The 17,923-nt window shown below is 34.7% G+C and overlaps 2 protein-coding genes and 1 long non-coding RNA gene across 6 annotated transcripts in view; 1 reads left to right on the top strand and 2 right to left on the bottom strand.

The window, feature by feature from the left end:
* LOC105152920 (L-lactate dehydrogenase) overlaps positions 1-17,923 on the top strand; it is a 171,818-nt gene that overhangs the window by 25,599 nt on the left and 128,296 nt on the right. The gene's annotated exons all lie outside the window — the stretch shown is intronic.
* LOC105152913 (uncharacterized) overlaps positions 1-17,923 on the bottom strand; it is an 86,342-nt gene that overhangs the window by 24,194 nt on the left and 44,225 nt on the right. The window lies entirely within an intron of this gene.
* On the bottom strand, positions 5,208-17,922 carry LOC147907202 (uncharacterized). The gene is made up of 2 exons (XR_015547523.1): positions 14,723-17,922; positions 5,208-5,677 (listed from the first exon to the last, which is right to left on the bottom strand). It is a non-coding gene; the product is annotated as an uncharacterized LOC147907202 (long non-coding RNA).

Genomic DNA, 17,923 nt, shown 5'->3' with positions numbered 1-17,923 from the left:
ATATATTAGGTGTTGGAATTAATTCGTAGCGTTTTACAAGTGATGGGAAGTACTTTCATTAATGTATTTTTTAATGCTCATGTGAAATAAATAACATTCTTTCATTAAAAACGCTACGAATTAATTCCAACACCTAATATATATATATATATATATATATATATATCACGTGAATTCTTTTTTTACTGATTTCGCAACCGCCTCGTTCCATCGAGATCGTTCTGCGATCCATTTCGACAGGTGGCCCAGAGTCCGCCTCGTATTTCAGGATTCCAGACTCCAATTACGAGCTCCGCGAATAACCAAGGACCCTCTCTCTCTCATCTCTCCCTTTCTTTTTTCTCTCGGGAAGCTTTCGCGACCCAGTCTGGGATCTAATTTCCGATTTGTACGGATTCGTGGGGGGTCGATATGTGAAACACCGAATCGCAGCACGTTAGCATGCATTCACCGTTTTTACATCGTGTTCGCTACCATCGGCAACGATCACGCTATGAACATTAACCACGTTAAGTTGGCTCGATTTTGTTTTACACGGCATATATTGGTTCAGTAAAATTGAAGTAAGATTTACGTTGCGATTATTAGAAGCCAATTAATCAGTTATTTATACGAATATTCGTGTCGTTTGATTATCGCCGCTTAGACGTGATTTATTCTGATTATCTTACGGACATTCTGGCTCATACTGGCCAGTTTTTGTGCATGCTGTTACAGCATTCCGTAAAATTTTTGTCTGAGAGAAGACGGATAACTTAGAAAATATAATCCAGAACAATTTTCAAAGTTTGGGCTTTGATAAAGAAGGACGTTCCATTAAGTAAGATAGCACTTTATGCAGTCATTATGCAAATTAGCAATTACTCGCTCATAGGTATATGCATGAAAATTACTAGTGGCGTGTCTCGTTCAAGAAGCTCTTGATCAAATCGGGTGCGGCATATTCAATGACATGCAACGAGTATGAAATATTTTATTCTAATTACTTTTGCTGATGTTCTTGAATTGTTATACATTGTAAGAGTTGCAATCAATGAACACATAATTATAACATTGCATAAAATTCAAGTTGTTCTTTAATATTTAATCAAGCTATTTTTTAATATTTTTCTTGATTATCCACTAAACTATAAACGATCGTCTTCATGCAAATCATATTTGTTTAATAAAAATATAGAAAGTATAGAAAGTACAATCTTTATATAAAGCTTGAGTCATATTGCACTATTTATTGATATATTTATATATCATTTATATTAATATTGAATGCGCATGTGCATGATGAAAAGAGAATTCAAGATTCTTACTTATCGAATGTATGCATAATTCAAGATGTAATTCATTTTGCTCATCATTCTTATTCGAAATATAAGTGATGGTCGGGTTTCTGTCGACGGTTTCTGTCACGAATTCTGTCTTTGAAACGGCACCGCCGCAATCTGCATTATTTACGGCATACAGGCGTGCGAACTTCGAATAAAAGCCGGTGGACAGATAACGAATATTTGACACGGCCAATTTGAATGCTAAGCGAGAGTGCCCTTTCGCTCCCCCGTCGTTGTGAAATTATGCCGCAGCTCAATATGCGTAATTACAGCGAGTTGTCATTATCTTTGCCCCAGGACTTCCTCTCCCTTTACACCTTGCGGCCTTAACGCCCTTCGACCGCGTAAAGATAATTAGAGATTTACCTTAATTACCCTCTTTCCGCGATAAATGCGCGCTTTTCGACCGCCTTGAAAAATTGCGCCGTATAATGCGCCAATATTTGTTTCAAGTGCTATTACTATTTTTTCGGCGATGTCCTGTCATTTTGTGTTATTGTATATATTGTTTTCGATTTATTTTATAAATCGTGTATAAAAATCTGCTGTGATAACTCGTGCTCATTTTTTCTTGCATTTTAGCTTCTTAAAACTGTTTCTGTGAACATGAGTAGAAATTACATTGTCAATTCACGGGCTCGATAATATTCAGATACACTGAGAAAAACATATTTAAAAATTTATTTATAAAATATAATGTTTATTTTACTGAAATAAATCCTTATTTAAATATGTGAAATAAAATTTTATTCGTCGCAAATAAACCATCTATTTTTTTTACAATTAATAAGATGTATCAATTCTACAAAAATGTATATTTCGTCATTTATGCAGTCAAATTTTTGTATAATCTATAAATATTTAAAAATCATCATATATGAAAATTATTTGTAGTATTGATTTTTTTTCTCAGTGTGGAAAGAAAATAATTAAGAAATCGATTACCCAATTATTGGAGTAATAGAAAGCATTATCTGGATAAATCGAGATTCGATTGCTTGGTTAATATTTTCAAATAATATGTTATTATTTGAATGAATTAGGGAGGGACCGTATCATCAGAGATAAAAGGCAATTTCTGCTGATAGTTTTTGTTAATCAGAGTATGATATACATTAATTACTTTTTTTAACTTATCGTTTTTTTTTTGTAGAGGGAATTACTGTTTTATTGAATAATTTTCCTAACATGTTGAGGTTGTCGTCCGTGTGCAAAAATCTCATTATTAACATCCTTTGACGCATACATGCACTGTTCATGACTCATGACGCACACATTGTTAGAAGTCACATATATTTTTTGCGTCACAAGAACAGGTTCAGATTGTCATTGTGGAATTGGCGAACTAATTAAGCGGTCATTTAATATATGACTGCATGACTAGTCAAACGTTGCGACAAACGTTCCGCGTCCACGATCCATCGGATTTCGGCCGGTTTAGCTAATTACCGAAGGCAGACTTTATGTAACGTAGAAAGAAATACGAGTCATTCATTAATCATCATTAAAGAATGATTCGGCGCCACAAAAAGGCTCGCGCGAGATTTCTCGTCTCGAAAGACGGATGCATGTGCAAAAGCGACGTCAAGTTGTGCGTGCCTTCTCTTCTCGCTTGTCTTTCTTACACAGAAGAAGCTTGTCAAAAACTGTGGCTTCTTATATCCGCGATTCATTGAACTTTCTTTCAGGTTTATGTTTGAAAATAGTTGTCATTCATTACGGCATCTTAATCTCCATTAGCCATCACTAATTCGAGAATGCATTGAATATTAAACTGTTAATGGCTATCATTAAACCTTATCTTCTCCATTAAAAGACTGAAGAGATTTAAATTAATTTTTCTCGTTATATAAGAAATCCGCTGAACGATGTACAGATAAAGACGTGTATTTGACCAATTTCGATATTTTTTATTTTTACTAGTGAGATTATTTTGAATACCTCTTCCTCGTGTAAAAAATTATTACAGATAATAAAATGTAGATAATCGCTAATTGATTCGTTCCATTCATTTCGATATCGAAAAACGATACCAATGTTATTTGTGTTTTTATAATAAGTTAAAGAAGATGAGAGTCATATATTTTAATATAGAAAAATATCATGATTGTAAAAAAAATTGCGATTTTTGATGATTTTTTATTCAGGATTTCATAAGATAAATTTTTTAATGGACTAAAATTTTTATTTAAATAATAATGCCAATTTAAATTAATTTTCCTAATAATTAATTTTACTATAATATATGTATATATAATATATTATATTTATTATGAAATACATTTTTCATATTTGTTCTTAATATATTTTCTATATTTATGATTCTGTTGTTATTTAATGATGCTTTTTCTACTATTTAATTTGATATTTGATTATTTGATAATTTTTTCCTAATGATAATTTCTTCTAATTACTTGTGATTTGTCAGAAAGAAATTCCTAGTAGCTGTTATTTTGTTCGCGTCAAAATACGACGTAAATAAAATAAATTCTAGTTGGCAATATAGTCATCAGATGTTTTGTCATCTTTCGCAAAGGCGAAAACGGAAACCGAAATGGTCTAGACGGGTTGAACAAGACATTTAGCGAGTCCGGTGGTTTACCACGAAACGGGCGGAGCAGCGGCTCAATGTCTCATTTCCCCGTATCCACAGCACGGTGTTACCATTGATAAATATGTCATTAAGAACAATAATTTACCCGCCACGCCGAGGACCGGCGGGCACACCAGGAGGTCTTTCAGCTGCATCTTTCTTGCCAGAACAACATTGTTCATATACTGGACGGTCCACAACATCTCTATGCTTCACATACCTATATAAGTTTTTTGATCGATTCGAATCAATTTAATAAAAATTTTTCTCCGCAACACTTTGACATCTAGTTTCGAGAGAAGATCTTCATATTAAATTTTGTAATTCCATTCAAATATAGAGATACATTGAATTTAAGCGAAAAATATATTATTTTTGAGTGTTGTAATATGCAAATTATATCTCGTAATTTTTTTATTATATAAAATTAAAAAATTTATTAAGTAAAATCGACCGAGAAATGTTTTAAATACAAATAAAAGAAGAGTGCCATTTTCGATGAAAGCGAATTTTGATGCTTATGTTAGTAATATTCATATGTGAATATATAAATATAATTATCAATGAGAATATTACTAAGCATCAAGACGTTCTAACTGAAAATATCATTCTCTTATTTATGTTAAAAATTTGTTTATATTTTTGAAAAGAAGAGAACAAGTCTCTCTAAATTAATCGTTGAGTCAGCAAATAGAAAGAATTGTTTAAAATTTGCGAGACCGTATATGTCATGATAATTGAGTTGTCGTCTTCTGTCATTGTCGCCACCGCAACTTTAATCGTTCACGCTTTGAACTTTGTGAGCGAAAGGCTTGGCGAGGCCTGGCCTAAGTTCATTTATGCGGGTCTTATCTGTTGACTCTGTTACTTCGCGGTAATTTACTTTTTGTCGGTAATTTCTGTTTCTGCACAGTCTCTCACTATGTGTTATTTCTTCGTTTTTTATTGAGCTGCGCTCACGTTTTTACTCTTAATTGCGCTCTTTGTATCTGACTTGACCGCTATAAAACAGCTGTAGGAAAAAATACGCACGAGTTAGTATCCATAAAATTTATATTAGTGAGAAAATAATATTACTTAGCTTTGTTGAAAAGGATTTATTTCAAATTTGTACAATTAAGATTTGTACAAATTTAGTGTGCGATTACAAGATGGAACAATAAGATAAGAATAAACTTGCTGAGAAAATGAATTCTACTCTTTTTATAATTAATCGTAAATAAGAATAAAACATGTAGATTTTTAAAGTAAACGAATAGATAAAGAAATACAAATTCAAAAAACCAGGTTTATTGCTTTGATGTAATTATATTGTAAATAGTTAAATGAATTATATTACAGTTATTTTTCATATTCTTAAATTGTATTGATTTACAATCTGTATATTAGTATCGATTCAAAAATTAATGACACTGGACATTATTAATTGCTCAAAAGATTTTAGTCAATTTTTAAAATAATAGAAAATACTTAGGTAGATAGAGAGGCAAAGTTTGGCCAGCAATAAATATTTGTATTTTATTCATCCTTATACAGCATTTCGATATGCAAGCGAGAAAACTCACACAATGACAGTAAATTTCGCATGATTATTCGAGAAATTAGTCGGTTGGACGCCCATAAATAAAACCCAAGTGACTAAAGATTTTAAAAGCATCGTTTGTGGAAGGTTGTCTCGTCTACCTGATGGCTTAATATACCTGCGGCTTCGTAGGACTCATTACATATTCACGTCTCTTTCACATTCGCCCGCTACCGGCTAAAACAAACGTATAAAGCAAGCTTGATAAGATATCTCTCCATAAATGCGCGTAAATACAGCAGGCTTTTAGCTATTATATCGACCATTTAACAGTCGTCATTATTTTCATTGATTTCCACCGGTAATCCATGTGTGTTATATGAACAATAATAAACAAAGTATAAAATAATCTATATAAAATAAATATGTAATAAATTTTTCAATTTCATTTTATCAGACAATGCCATGCTGTGAAATCCAGTACAATAACTATGTAAGTGAAAAATCAGTAATGGTTAAGATTTCAGATGCGAATTTAATCCAATCGCAAATCACTTGTATTTGATCTTTACGATTTTCTTATAAAGATGGAGTCGAAGTGCAAGGATGTTGGAAGGTTTAAGAGATTCGAGGCGTTTTCCTTGTAGACTAATCTGTTCGTTTATCAAGAGATATTTAATCCTAGTGTTTAATTTTTAAGCACTTCTGTAAACAAATCGTATTCCAAATTAACAAATGTTTTATTAATATTTGTTCTTCTGTCTCCGTCATTAAACTTTTTACCGCATTCAATTACAATAAAAAAGAATCACTGTAAATTACTGTAAATATTATTAATTGTTTATTAATCTATTTAAAAATCGTAGAAAGTTGTTATCTCTGATATATATGAATATATTCATGTTTTCTACAAATAAAATTAAAATATGAAGGAACTATAAAACTAATAACTGAAAATATCGAAATACTTGGATATTGAAATAAAAACATAAAATCAATATGCAGTTTAAATAGCCATCAAAATATAATCTCAATTTTCTTTATTTTAATATAATAATTTTAAAATTGCCAAGTAACTTGTTGTCAATATTTCATTACAACCTTTTTATAATCGTATGATTTGTACAATCTATCCTACACAATAATCTTTTGCTTCTTTCTATTTATCATTCTAAAGCTGTACCGTTCAGTAGCTTTATCATCACCACAGGTCGTAGCCTCCCACAGTGGTGACGAAAAATCGATTATAGCTTTGAGTAAACGTCCTGCGTGCTAGGTGCATGCGTCTTCCGGACACATCGTAATTCACGTCATAAGACTTTCACCGTTAATCGTCCGTCGACTTTCGAACTCTCGTATATAAAAGATACGTGGCGTGCTGGGTTTCGATAATGGCATGTAAATCATTTTGTTGTATCGATCGCGTTTTCGAAATGCGTGACTTACGCTGCTCAAATTCATTTTTATTAATTCAGTTAATGGCAGTAACGAGTTAATTCGTGGTAAAAAAAAGAAATCATCTTGCGGGAAAAGATCACGATTTCTCATGTTTTATGTCGTGCTAACTAATCGACATTCGGTTGAATGTGCATATGAAATGTGCCAGCGAAGCATGTCGGACGTCACAAAAATTCTGTTCAGATTCGCACTGTGTGGTCAAGAAGATTCGTGCACGGTCGTATGATGACATTTCGAATTAAGAGACTGCTGAATTATTCATCCAGTATGGTCTGACCATGTGCGAAATATGAGCTGTCTTGATTGCAGTGGGCATACGTTACGTCATTCTAATCCGTGATCGATATCTACCGAGTTGAGAAAAAAAGAGAAAAAGAAAAAAATAAGAGAGAGCGAACAAAAATACTGTTATTACGTCGTCATTATCTGGTCGAATATGACATACGATAAAATTCGATAGAATTTGTATTACCGAGTTTTTTTTTACACCGCTCAGCAGCCTTTCGTTATCTACGACTTACAATCGATAAAGCCATACAAGTTCGAATGGTAGATCACGATTGAAATGTGTGTAAGGTGTACATAACGTGCTCCGAGTCAGCACTCTGGTGATGAGGGAGAGTACGGGTGCGGAGGAAATGCCGGGAATAAAGAATAAATCGAAGTCGAGAACAGATCCATCACCAGGTGAACGATCGACTGAACGGAGTTATCCGTCATCCCATCTCTAGGTTCACCAGTCGAGATACTCCTCCACATTCGTTTCTCTCTCTCTCTCTCTCTCTCTCTTTTTCTTTGTCGTTTTGTCCGCGAAGGTGTGGCCGGCGAGACAGACGGACTGACAGTCAGACAGTCGGTTGTCTTTCTACGTGTATACGTGCGCTTCATCTCGGATCCTCTCTCTCTCTCGCTTGACGTGCACGATAAAAAAGACGAGGCCGCCGCAACGGCTTCCTGAAAGCATTTAATTGCCGGCCTGGCACGCGATCAAATATCAATTATCAACACTTTACAGAGCGAGAGTTCTTAAGTTCATCCTCGTCATCGAGCTGTGCAGAATAAATCGCTCTTATTTAAGCGAAACGGTTGAATTCGCCGAATTGATTGATGTGTGTCGTGTTCGTTCATTCTTTGAATCATTGGCTGTGCATTTTTCTTAACAATTTGGTATTTTAATTTGTATTCTTTATTTAATTTCGAGATAAGTAAATTCGTGTCATAATAAATAAATTTTAAAACAATTTAATCTTCAGAAAATATTGAAAAATGTAAGTTTTTCATGAATTTAAAATTTAGACTTTTGTTTTAAACTAATCTTAAACTAATTACTAATCTTAGAGAATTTTTTTACTATAGTTAAAAATAATTTTTATGGCAGCAAAGTAAATGCATTTAATTTAATTAGAAAAAATTTTTAATATTTAATTCGTAAATATGTGATCCACACGTACACGCACAAAACTATCTTCGTCTGTTGAAATAAAAGCTTGTCTGTTACTTGCAACATGCTTGAGAAGAGAAAAAGTAACGATACAAATAGATAGATAGATAAATAGATAGATGGATAGATACGCGGAAGAGGTTCAACTGTACCAGGCTTTGCAAAGCTCAGTAATGATGCATTTATCTGAATAATCTCACCAACCGGACATTGTCCTTCGTACTTAGTGAACGCGTCGCATTTAGCCGCGGGGTCATTGAACGCCGCATTCAGATTGCGTCGGATTGATCTCAGATCTGAAATCTGCCCTTCGAGAGCAGCGCGATCGCGCCTTGATTGGCAGCTTTCCGAGCCGCCGCAATGGAAGAACCGAGCGCTTCCCCGGAGGCGTAAAACGGTATCAATACGCTGCACGATGCAATCCATACGCTAACAATAGTCACGATGATTATATAATATCAGAAACAACGATAATAATCGCAATAGCAGAAATATCGCCGATGATTGTATGAGTACATAAGACATCTCAATAAAATTCTCTCAATAAAGAGATAAGTATCTTCATTTTTACAAGTACCAAATATATTTTGTTATTCTATTCAAAGCGTCAAATATATTTTATTATTCTATTCAAAAAAATTATTTGAACATATATAAATAAATGTTTAGAATGTTTAGAATGATTGATTACAAAATTCTAACCCAGAAACATATTCAAATAATTTCATTAATTTTGGAAATGTCAATCATTGGCCATGTTTTTTTAGAAATGCATTTTGTATATATTTTTTTTGATGACAATCCTTAATTATTTAAAAATGTTATTGTACGAGATTTAAATAACAGAAATATAATTAATATAAATTAATATAAAATATAAGTGCAGAAAAAGTGTATATATTATTGTAAAAATCTATAGATGCTAATAATATATTGGAAACGCAACAAAGCAATTCAATATTTATTCAATATTGATGTACACAGAGGTACATAATATATTAATATGTGAAAGTACAAATTATATAATTGATAGCTTTTCATAACGCGTCATGTAATGTCTAATTTCGTGAGTGAAACTTTTGGCATATTAATGGCATCTGCATGCATTAATAAGCAAAAAACTTCCTCTGAAGAACCAGTCGGTTATTCCCAGTGGCTGTTCGTGAGAAATACTCTGTGCTTATACAAACGGAGCTTAGTTAACGGAATCGTTCGCTCATACACTACATCAACCCTGAACTCGAGAAACACGCTCGAAGGTACTTGGTACACGTCAACGTCAGGTTCGTACCTACGTCGGGTAAAAGTGTAAGAATAGAATCGAGTGGATAGGTTCTTCTGTGGCTCGTTCTGCGCACGTTGGGCCAAAAAGAAGCGAAATAGAAAGGCGCGGAGAACAAGAAAGATAGAAGAGCACTTCTTCACGAAGTCGGAGTATGTCTTTAAAAACCTTCTCAAGAGGCATGCGCGTTATCGTTAATAATGTACGAGAAGAGGCCCAGGATGAAAACAAAGGCGCCATTGTCGCGTTTTACGGAACTTGATGTTACAGTCGGTCACTCCGGGGTATAACCGATGAGTCGTAATTTGATGACTTTATTTCTTAACGTCATGTAATAATTCGAGTCATAAGTATCGTCCGAAGAACTTTTTCTCTGTAGAGTTACTATCATGAACACGTATATTTAATAGAAAGTTGAAGATTTTATTTAAAACATCAAAATATCATATAAAAGAGTATAACTTTCTTTATGACTATTTTTTATTTTTATATTTTCTTATATATTTTTTTTCACAGAAACTGAAAATTATTATACAATAGTATAATGACGCTACACTTAATAAAATTAGTACATTGAAATAAAATTCTTATTCACATAAAAAAAGGTATATCTTTATTTATAATATCTACAAAAAATGTTGTATAAAAAATTCAGCCTTTCATATTAATAAGATATCTTAATGATATGCGCAAAAAGAAATTATAATAGCGTTCTCCAAATACAGTTTGAATAAAATTGGAATATAAGAGCTTAATTATCTCACAGAAAGAGCTAAGTGTACAGATATCGAGATCCATACTTCTGGGTGGTTCGTATAAAATTCTGTGAAGAGCAGTCATATCGCGCAGGAGGTCGACAGCTTTCGCCGCAATCGGGGTGGGAAAAGTTAATCTCTGCGGGTTGCCACCGAGTTCGTTGAATCTCCTGACTCACGACGATCGCCACGAATACTGTGGAATTTCTACGATGTTTAGCATAGAGATACGTGACGGGTGTTAACATCTTCTTTCGCGTTCTCACCTAACCGCACTCCCCCGTGAAACAACGCGGCTTGACAAAAAAGGCGATAAATAACGACCGCTTCTGACGATGGATCGCGTCTTTACAAGCATTCCTAAACGAGCGCGATGCCATCGGCAGGTGGAACGCGGATGTTTCCGGTACCGCGCCACATTTCGTGTCGTCCAGATAAAGCAACTATGTTAGGCATAGCTCGGTAAGTGCCGTTGATAAGAAAGTCTCACCGGAATGACTTCGATCGTCTTCATATAATCGTTTCAGGTTGTAATCTTAATTATGCTGAAATACCGTTAGAAACAGCAAGGCGTAAACAGTCAAGTTGTTAAAGGAAAGTTTTCGAGAAAAATTTAGACACGAGAGTGAAAGAAGATTTCCTAACAGCCTTGGATAAGAATAAAAGTGTTTTTTTATGAGTTTCTTCTCGTTACTTTATATGTATAAATATAAAGAATTTAAAAAGTAAAATTTTAATTCTAATGCCTTTCATACCTGAAATTAATAAATACGTCATCTGATTCCTATTTTACGATTATAATTAAACGTTTGTTTACTGCATATTGCATAAGAATGGATATTTAAGGCCGCAGCAGACTTTTGCATAACGCATAGTGCATAAGAGAATCAATCAGTTTTCTCTTTTCAATGAAATGGAAGGACAGGAAGAATTCTAATTTGTTGACTCTCTTATGTACTATGCAAAAGTCTGTACTGCGACTTTTACACCATGGTAAATTTGTCGCTAAGCAGCGGATACTGAAATGCACAGAGATTTTAATTTGTGGCGACGTCTTTTATTTCTTCCTGCAGAACCACGAATCGTCTGTTCTTTATCGATGAACTCTCTGAACTGATGCATAAGGTGCAATAAATTGAAGTGAAACAAATATATTTGCACTGTGCCGGTTCAAAGAGTTCATCGATAAAGAACAGATGGATAATAGATTTTATTGGTATGCTATTTGCGAGGCGTCGAAAAGAGGTTGCGACAACGGATCGCATAATGCGAATCATATAATCACGAAATATAATCAAGCAGCGTGAGATATCGCAGGTTAAGTGAAATGTCATAAACCTCGTTCGCTATTTTAATGAAAACGTTAGCGCACTAGTGTACCATGAGACTCACTAATTACTGCGTCCTAGCTATCGCCACGGCATTACGTAGATTATGACAGCTTCGTAGTTGTGATTAATATGCACTATTATAAAGCAAACTTCGGTACGTAATCTTTGAGTAATTTGTACGAGGAGACTGTCAAAGGGAGATAACATAGAGAACACGATAATTAACTCCGTACCAATCATCGTTAGCAGCGCGCTCAATCGCCGTCCGTTACAGCAAAATTGTGCGATACATGCCACGAGCTTGCGCGTGGGCATCGATGTGCAATGCACTATCTCGGTAATAAACGTACCATTATCCAATTTACCGTTTTCTATAATTCACGTGTGTGCCAACGAACATAGCAGTATGCCGACCGCTTCTCGCAAGATTGATGATTTGTCTATCTACGCCAGCGATCTTTATTTACATATAATTAACTCGTGGCTCTTTGAAGTTGAATTAATTATCCACTAAAATGCACGATTAATACGCTCACCAGTCTTAGCCTCTCTTCCTGTGTAATTTCTCCGCTTTCATGACAGCTATCTGATGGCATTAGTGAGCCCACGATAATTCATACGTGCCTCTCCGCGAGATCGCGAATCATTTTTCATATCCATCATCGGCGGAATGAAGTCTACTTGTGTATTCATACCGGCGACACAATCGAAAAACTTTATAGACGTTTGAATCAATGCTTACCTTAATTATGATCCTACTACAGGATAAGAAATTGGGTATTATATCATTTTGCTTTGTTTCGTGAAGCTTTTTTTATTTTTTATTTTTTCCTTTTGTTAATATCGTTTTTAATAAATGTACGAGTCTTTATCCATGTTTGTCAAACAATAAATTAAAGTACAAAAATAATATTCCTGCATTGTGTGAGTTGAACGAATCAATATAAATTTTATTTTGAAGAAGAAAGTACGCACATGATGTACATATATAATTATTTAAAATATTATCACTTATTTTTTAAAATATACTTGTAGATTCATATATCATTATGCATTTACGTCCATATTTAACATGTCTTGTCGCTAATAATAAGATGATCGTTACAAACATTTCTTTAACTATACACTGAAAGAAAAAAATTGGCTGAGTATAGCATAGCATTTTTAATTGGTTACAACAGACAATTTTTGCTTGCGTTAGCTTATCGAAATCCTATACTGACATTGTAGATAGGCTAAAGCAATTAAAAATTGGCTGCTGCAATAAAAAACTGGCTATTGCAGTCAATTAAAAATGCTAGGTCATATTTTACCATCTAATTTGTTGTAGCAGCCAATCTTTTCTTTCAATATACAAATCTTTTCCTTAAGAAGCGATTATACTCATCAATTAACCTAACATTTTTTATCACATTTGTGGATTTTCTTTCAATTAAAAAATGTTCTATTCTTCGTGAAACGATGTAACAAATGTTAAATTCTAACGCGTGCAATCACGTGCTCGTAATCGAAGCACGAGTGATAGCCTTCGCATCATTTGAATACGCCTTCGCCGGGGGAGGGGGTCCTGCCAATAAATCTACGTGGGCGAGATCGGCTTTTAGATTAAAAGTGTACGGCTCGGGGGCACATAAAGAGGCGGGAAGGTGGGACTCGAGAGTTAGCCCATGAAATTTCTCGCGCGCACGAGACCTTGCTACTCGTTCTCGTTTGCATTCGTCGGCATCGCGCGATATACAGGCGCGAGGGTGCTTACTTTCGTCGCAGCGAATGCTCGACACTGTGGCTCGTCGAAAAAGGAAGATATAGAGAGAAACACGGGAAACGACGATGTGAAACAGCGAAGAAGAAGAAGAGGGAACGGAGGAGACGGAGGAGATGCTTACCGTTGAACTAAGGGAGACCTCGTTACGTTCTCTTGGTCCAGGCGTATACGCAACGAGATAACATCAGTCCAGTGCGGATATACGCGAGAGAGTACGGCTACCTGCTGGTTATCGTACCGTGGAAATAGCAAAACGTGCTCGCAGGCACATAGCGTGAATTAGATGTATGAATTAGATGATTTTTGATTATTTAAAGGAGGGTTTTATTTCGAATTATATTGCAGAGAAGTTTAATTCTATTATATCTATCGGATAAATTAATGAAGATATCAATTTATTCTGAATAGCCCAATTATTCCCTGTTACAATTAATGCAGTTATTAATGCTTTAATCTAATTTAGAGTCCTAGAAACCGGAAGTGTTTGAACGAGGGTGATTTACATATCGTAACTTATTATACTCATTATTTCTTATTTCTTTGAGAATCAAGACTGGCCGCTTTGTGCAGCGTAGTTCGCTTTGCTTAATGTCATGGTACAATTAATGTCTTGCAATTTATACACGCACCGTTATGCGTCGCGCATTATTAAATCGATTTATATTCCGACGCTGAGATTAACTTTATACAAAACATAAAATTTCTAATACAATAAAAGACAAATATTAGAGACAGACAAAAGTATTTACAAATATATAAAAGTTTCTTTCTTCGGTATGCTTATTTATATAGAAAAAATATTATTTACATAGATAAAAAATATATATCTAGTCATAATATAGATTATTTTTACGAATGTATTAAACGAAAATGCCATAAAAAATTTTTATGAAAAAAAATGAGCAAATCTATTTATCTTTGATTTATTGATCTATTTTATTATAAAGTTTTAGAAATATTATTGTAATATCTCTACACAATAATTAAATCTATAATTTTATTTATAATATAAATTTAAAAAATTCAATTTATATTATATAATAAAATATATTGTAGATTTGATGTCAAAACATTTTTACGAAATATTAAAAGATTGCAAAAATGAGTTAAAATTAAAATTTATATATTCTTTGATTTTTTTTTATAAATCAAATTTAACATTCACTGCGCACTTGAAAACTTAATAAATACACAAACTACTTTTCTCTGTTAACCTGACACACTTCCTTGAGGGTACAATAATTAATCACCTTTTGTTCTATTTGCGAATCTCTTACTGGCTCTCCGTGCGAAATTTTTACTCGTCGTTCATATAATAAATGCCACCCTCGTCGAGCGTTAACGAACCTTCGCGCAGATCTTCGAGTGCGAAATGTACGAGTTATTGCTCGCTGTTGAAGTCACGCCGAATCGTGCGGCCTACGTCGACACGAGGCAAAAGACCGAAAGATACTCGCAAGCTCGCATTAAGTCCGCTCTCTTCTCTGTTTTTTTTTGGTCCCGGCCTCCCCGCCTCTCTCATTGTCTTTCCTCGTCGACAAGCACTGCAGGCCTGCATCACGTCGAGAGTAAGAGGCGCGATCTCGTAATTATTACATCGTAAAGGATGGGAAGTGACGCGATGATTACCGCCGTTGCCAGCCTCCTTGAAGCCCCTGATGCACCGCTCTCTTGCTCCGGTTCTATTTTCTTTATTTATCGCCAGGTTCCACTCGTGCGCCATATTTCGTACACGATTTGGCGACGAGGACGTCGAGTCGCGCGTCGAAACACGTTTCTCGTAAACCATGTAATACATGACGCGTGCATTTATGAAGATAATAGAATGAGAAAATTTTTTTCTCAAGTTAGAACAAGTTATAACATGATAGTAATTAAGATTTAATTGGTATGACGATGATGTAATGACTAACAGCTTTCATTCGAAGTTTATAAATGGTTGTATGCTCTATTCACACGCACACACATACATACAAACGCGCGTGCACGTTCATAGAGAATATCTATGGCATTGTGATTGAACTTGCAAGAGATATCAAACGATTTTATCGTCGGAAACAAACGCTTGAGCGATCAAGGGAGATTAGATTCGAATCTAATTTAAAACCTCGGCTTTCATCGCGACCGGAAATACGCTACGGTTATCCGATGCAAAATGTAAAGTACGAGAAGAGATTGACCCAGCGAATCATACACAGTGTAAAAGTGCTGTCATAGTCCTGACAGGGTCAATTATCCCCACCGTCGACCGCCGCCATTCTCGACGTTAATTGTCGAGCGGTATAATGTAGCACGACATGCCGGCAGCGCAGGCGCCACAATAAAAAGAGGAGCAAACGAAGAGTGCGTCCTCCTCGCACGGTAGGATGCACCCAGCCGCCATTTTGGTGGCGGTGCAACAGAGGCGTAATAACTGCGGGAATTCATGGTAATGGCGATAATGCGAGCCCGGACGACGGGGTCCGCGGGATGGAAGAGGATAGGGGCGAGGCCCCTGAAGAGGCCCACCGAAGGAGTGGGGAAACACCGCGTGTCATGATGCAGAAACTTGCGTATGTTTCGTGCGTACGTGCGAACACCGATCCCGAAAGAAAGAACCATGAGAGCGGGACCGGCGTGTTTCTGATTGGTCGGGGCACATCAACCGGATGTGAAGGTCGGCCTATACGTTGGGGCAAAGCATCCGAGAATTATCCCTTACAGTTTACACGTTACGATAGAAAACGTAGGGAGGTCTGATGAATTCTTTTGTAGTCGACAATTGTTATGTATAAGTGTATATATACACTTATATTAATATTGTGTATCAATTTCCTTCAGTTTAAAATCAAGAACAAACAAACATTTGATCAGTATATAAATAATATATTTGGGGGGCATCCTTCGCTATAAAAAAAAATGGAAATTTTAACAACAATGTCTGTTACAATAATTAATGCTAACTAATACAAATGAGAGACAAGAAATGAGTAAGAAAAGATAAGAAAATACAGCATAAAGTTTTCAACGATGTTGCGTGGCAATCTTCTGTTATATCTACTGTTTTAATATTTTTCAATTTGTTTTTGTCTCTTGTATAGCAGCATTATCATTTTCTGTTTCTTTTAGCATGTAATTATGAGAATACATGAGAAAATAATATAATATTATCTACCATTATGTAAAACTGTATATTGAATGCATTTTGCACTCTCATAATTAAGATGTGACAAAAATCACGACAGAAGAGATAAAAAACACAGCATGTATGCTGTTGTATGCCACCTTTGCATTACTAATCATTACGTTTAATGAACGTGCTTAAGACGATCACCTCGTGTGCTTGTAATAATGATCTTTCTCATCATCGCACCGACATTTATCCTGTGTCCAACCCTTGATTTGGAGCAATTTCGAATAATGAAAATCCTCGTATAACACTTCCTGCGCGCAGCAGGCAGAGTGAGAAATAAAGATCTTTGAAAAGTTCGCAAGCCAAGTCGTAGTATGTGTATAGGTATTCTTATAAAATGTTAATAAAACCACAATTTAATATAAACCACAATCGTTACATAATTAACGTTTAACTTTTCAATAAAAAAATCTTCCTTTGTTTAATTTATATATTTATCCTTTTTTTAACGAAATTATATTAGAATAATACATGAAATAATAATTTATGTATGACATAATGATAATTAGAAGAGAATCTGTGTGTTTTGAACATCCTTCATTAGAATTTCTAGAAGAATAAGAATTTCACAGCTTTGTTGCAATGAACCTTCGTTGACGTTTATTCGAGAGGGATCTCCCCAAATCCTGAAGCACGTACTAGACTGGAAAAGCTGTTTGACGAATAAATACGTTGCAAACACAGTCGAGTGTATACGAGGAATAACCCTCGGTCCTGATGTGGACAGATGTATGGCTCGAAAGAACACTCGTCTTTCGAGAACTACTAGCTGAAGTGATGACAAGAAAAACTGACAGAGCTTAGCAAATGACAAATGCCGTATTACTTGAAGCGAACGTATTTTGATAGTACTTCTACTCGTGCCTGATAGAAACTCCTTGAATTGCGGTCGAGTGACTTAATATGGAGCAATTAAAGCGTCTGAATAAAATCCATATTTAAAAGTTACGAGAAATTAAACGTACTTATTTTTTAGTGTCGAAATTTTATTTAAATATTAGTAGTTTGATTTTGTAAAAGGAATTGATTTCTCGTGATTTTTTACTTATGAATGTTTTAATCTTACAATTAGTAGTCAGGACTTATTTTTAAAGATATATTTTTATTTTATATATTTTTTATGTCTACCAACTTTTATAAGAGTGGATTTCATACATCAAATTTCCTTGCTTCTGCTTACACTTGCATAACAAATAGTAAAATTAAAATGAACTAGTATATGAATATGAATCTGAACAGAGAAATATGATAGCATTCTAATACTACGAGAAATGTAAGA

This window comes from Acromyrmex echinatior, chromosome 15 (genome assembly GCF_024713525.1).
Source record: "Acromyrmex echinatior isolate Ae372 chromosome 15, ASM2471352v2, whole genome shotgun sequence".
In the NCBI taxonomy this organism is placed as follows: domain Eukaryota; kingdom Metazoa; phylum Arthropoda; class Insecta; order Hymenoptera; family Formicidae; genus Acromyrmex; species Acromyrmex echinatior.
The sequence above is the reverse complement of the archived record's forward strand: the minus strand, read 5'-3'. Positions and strand labels throughout refer to the sequence as shown.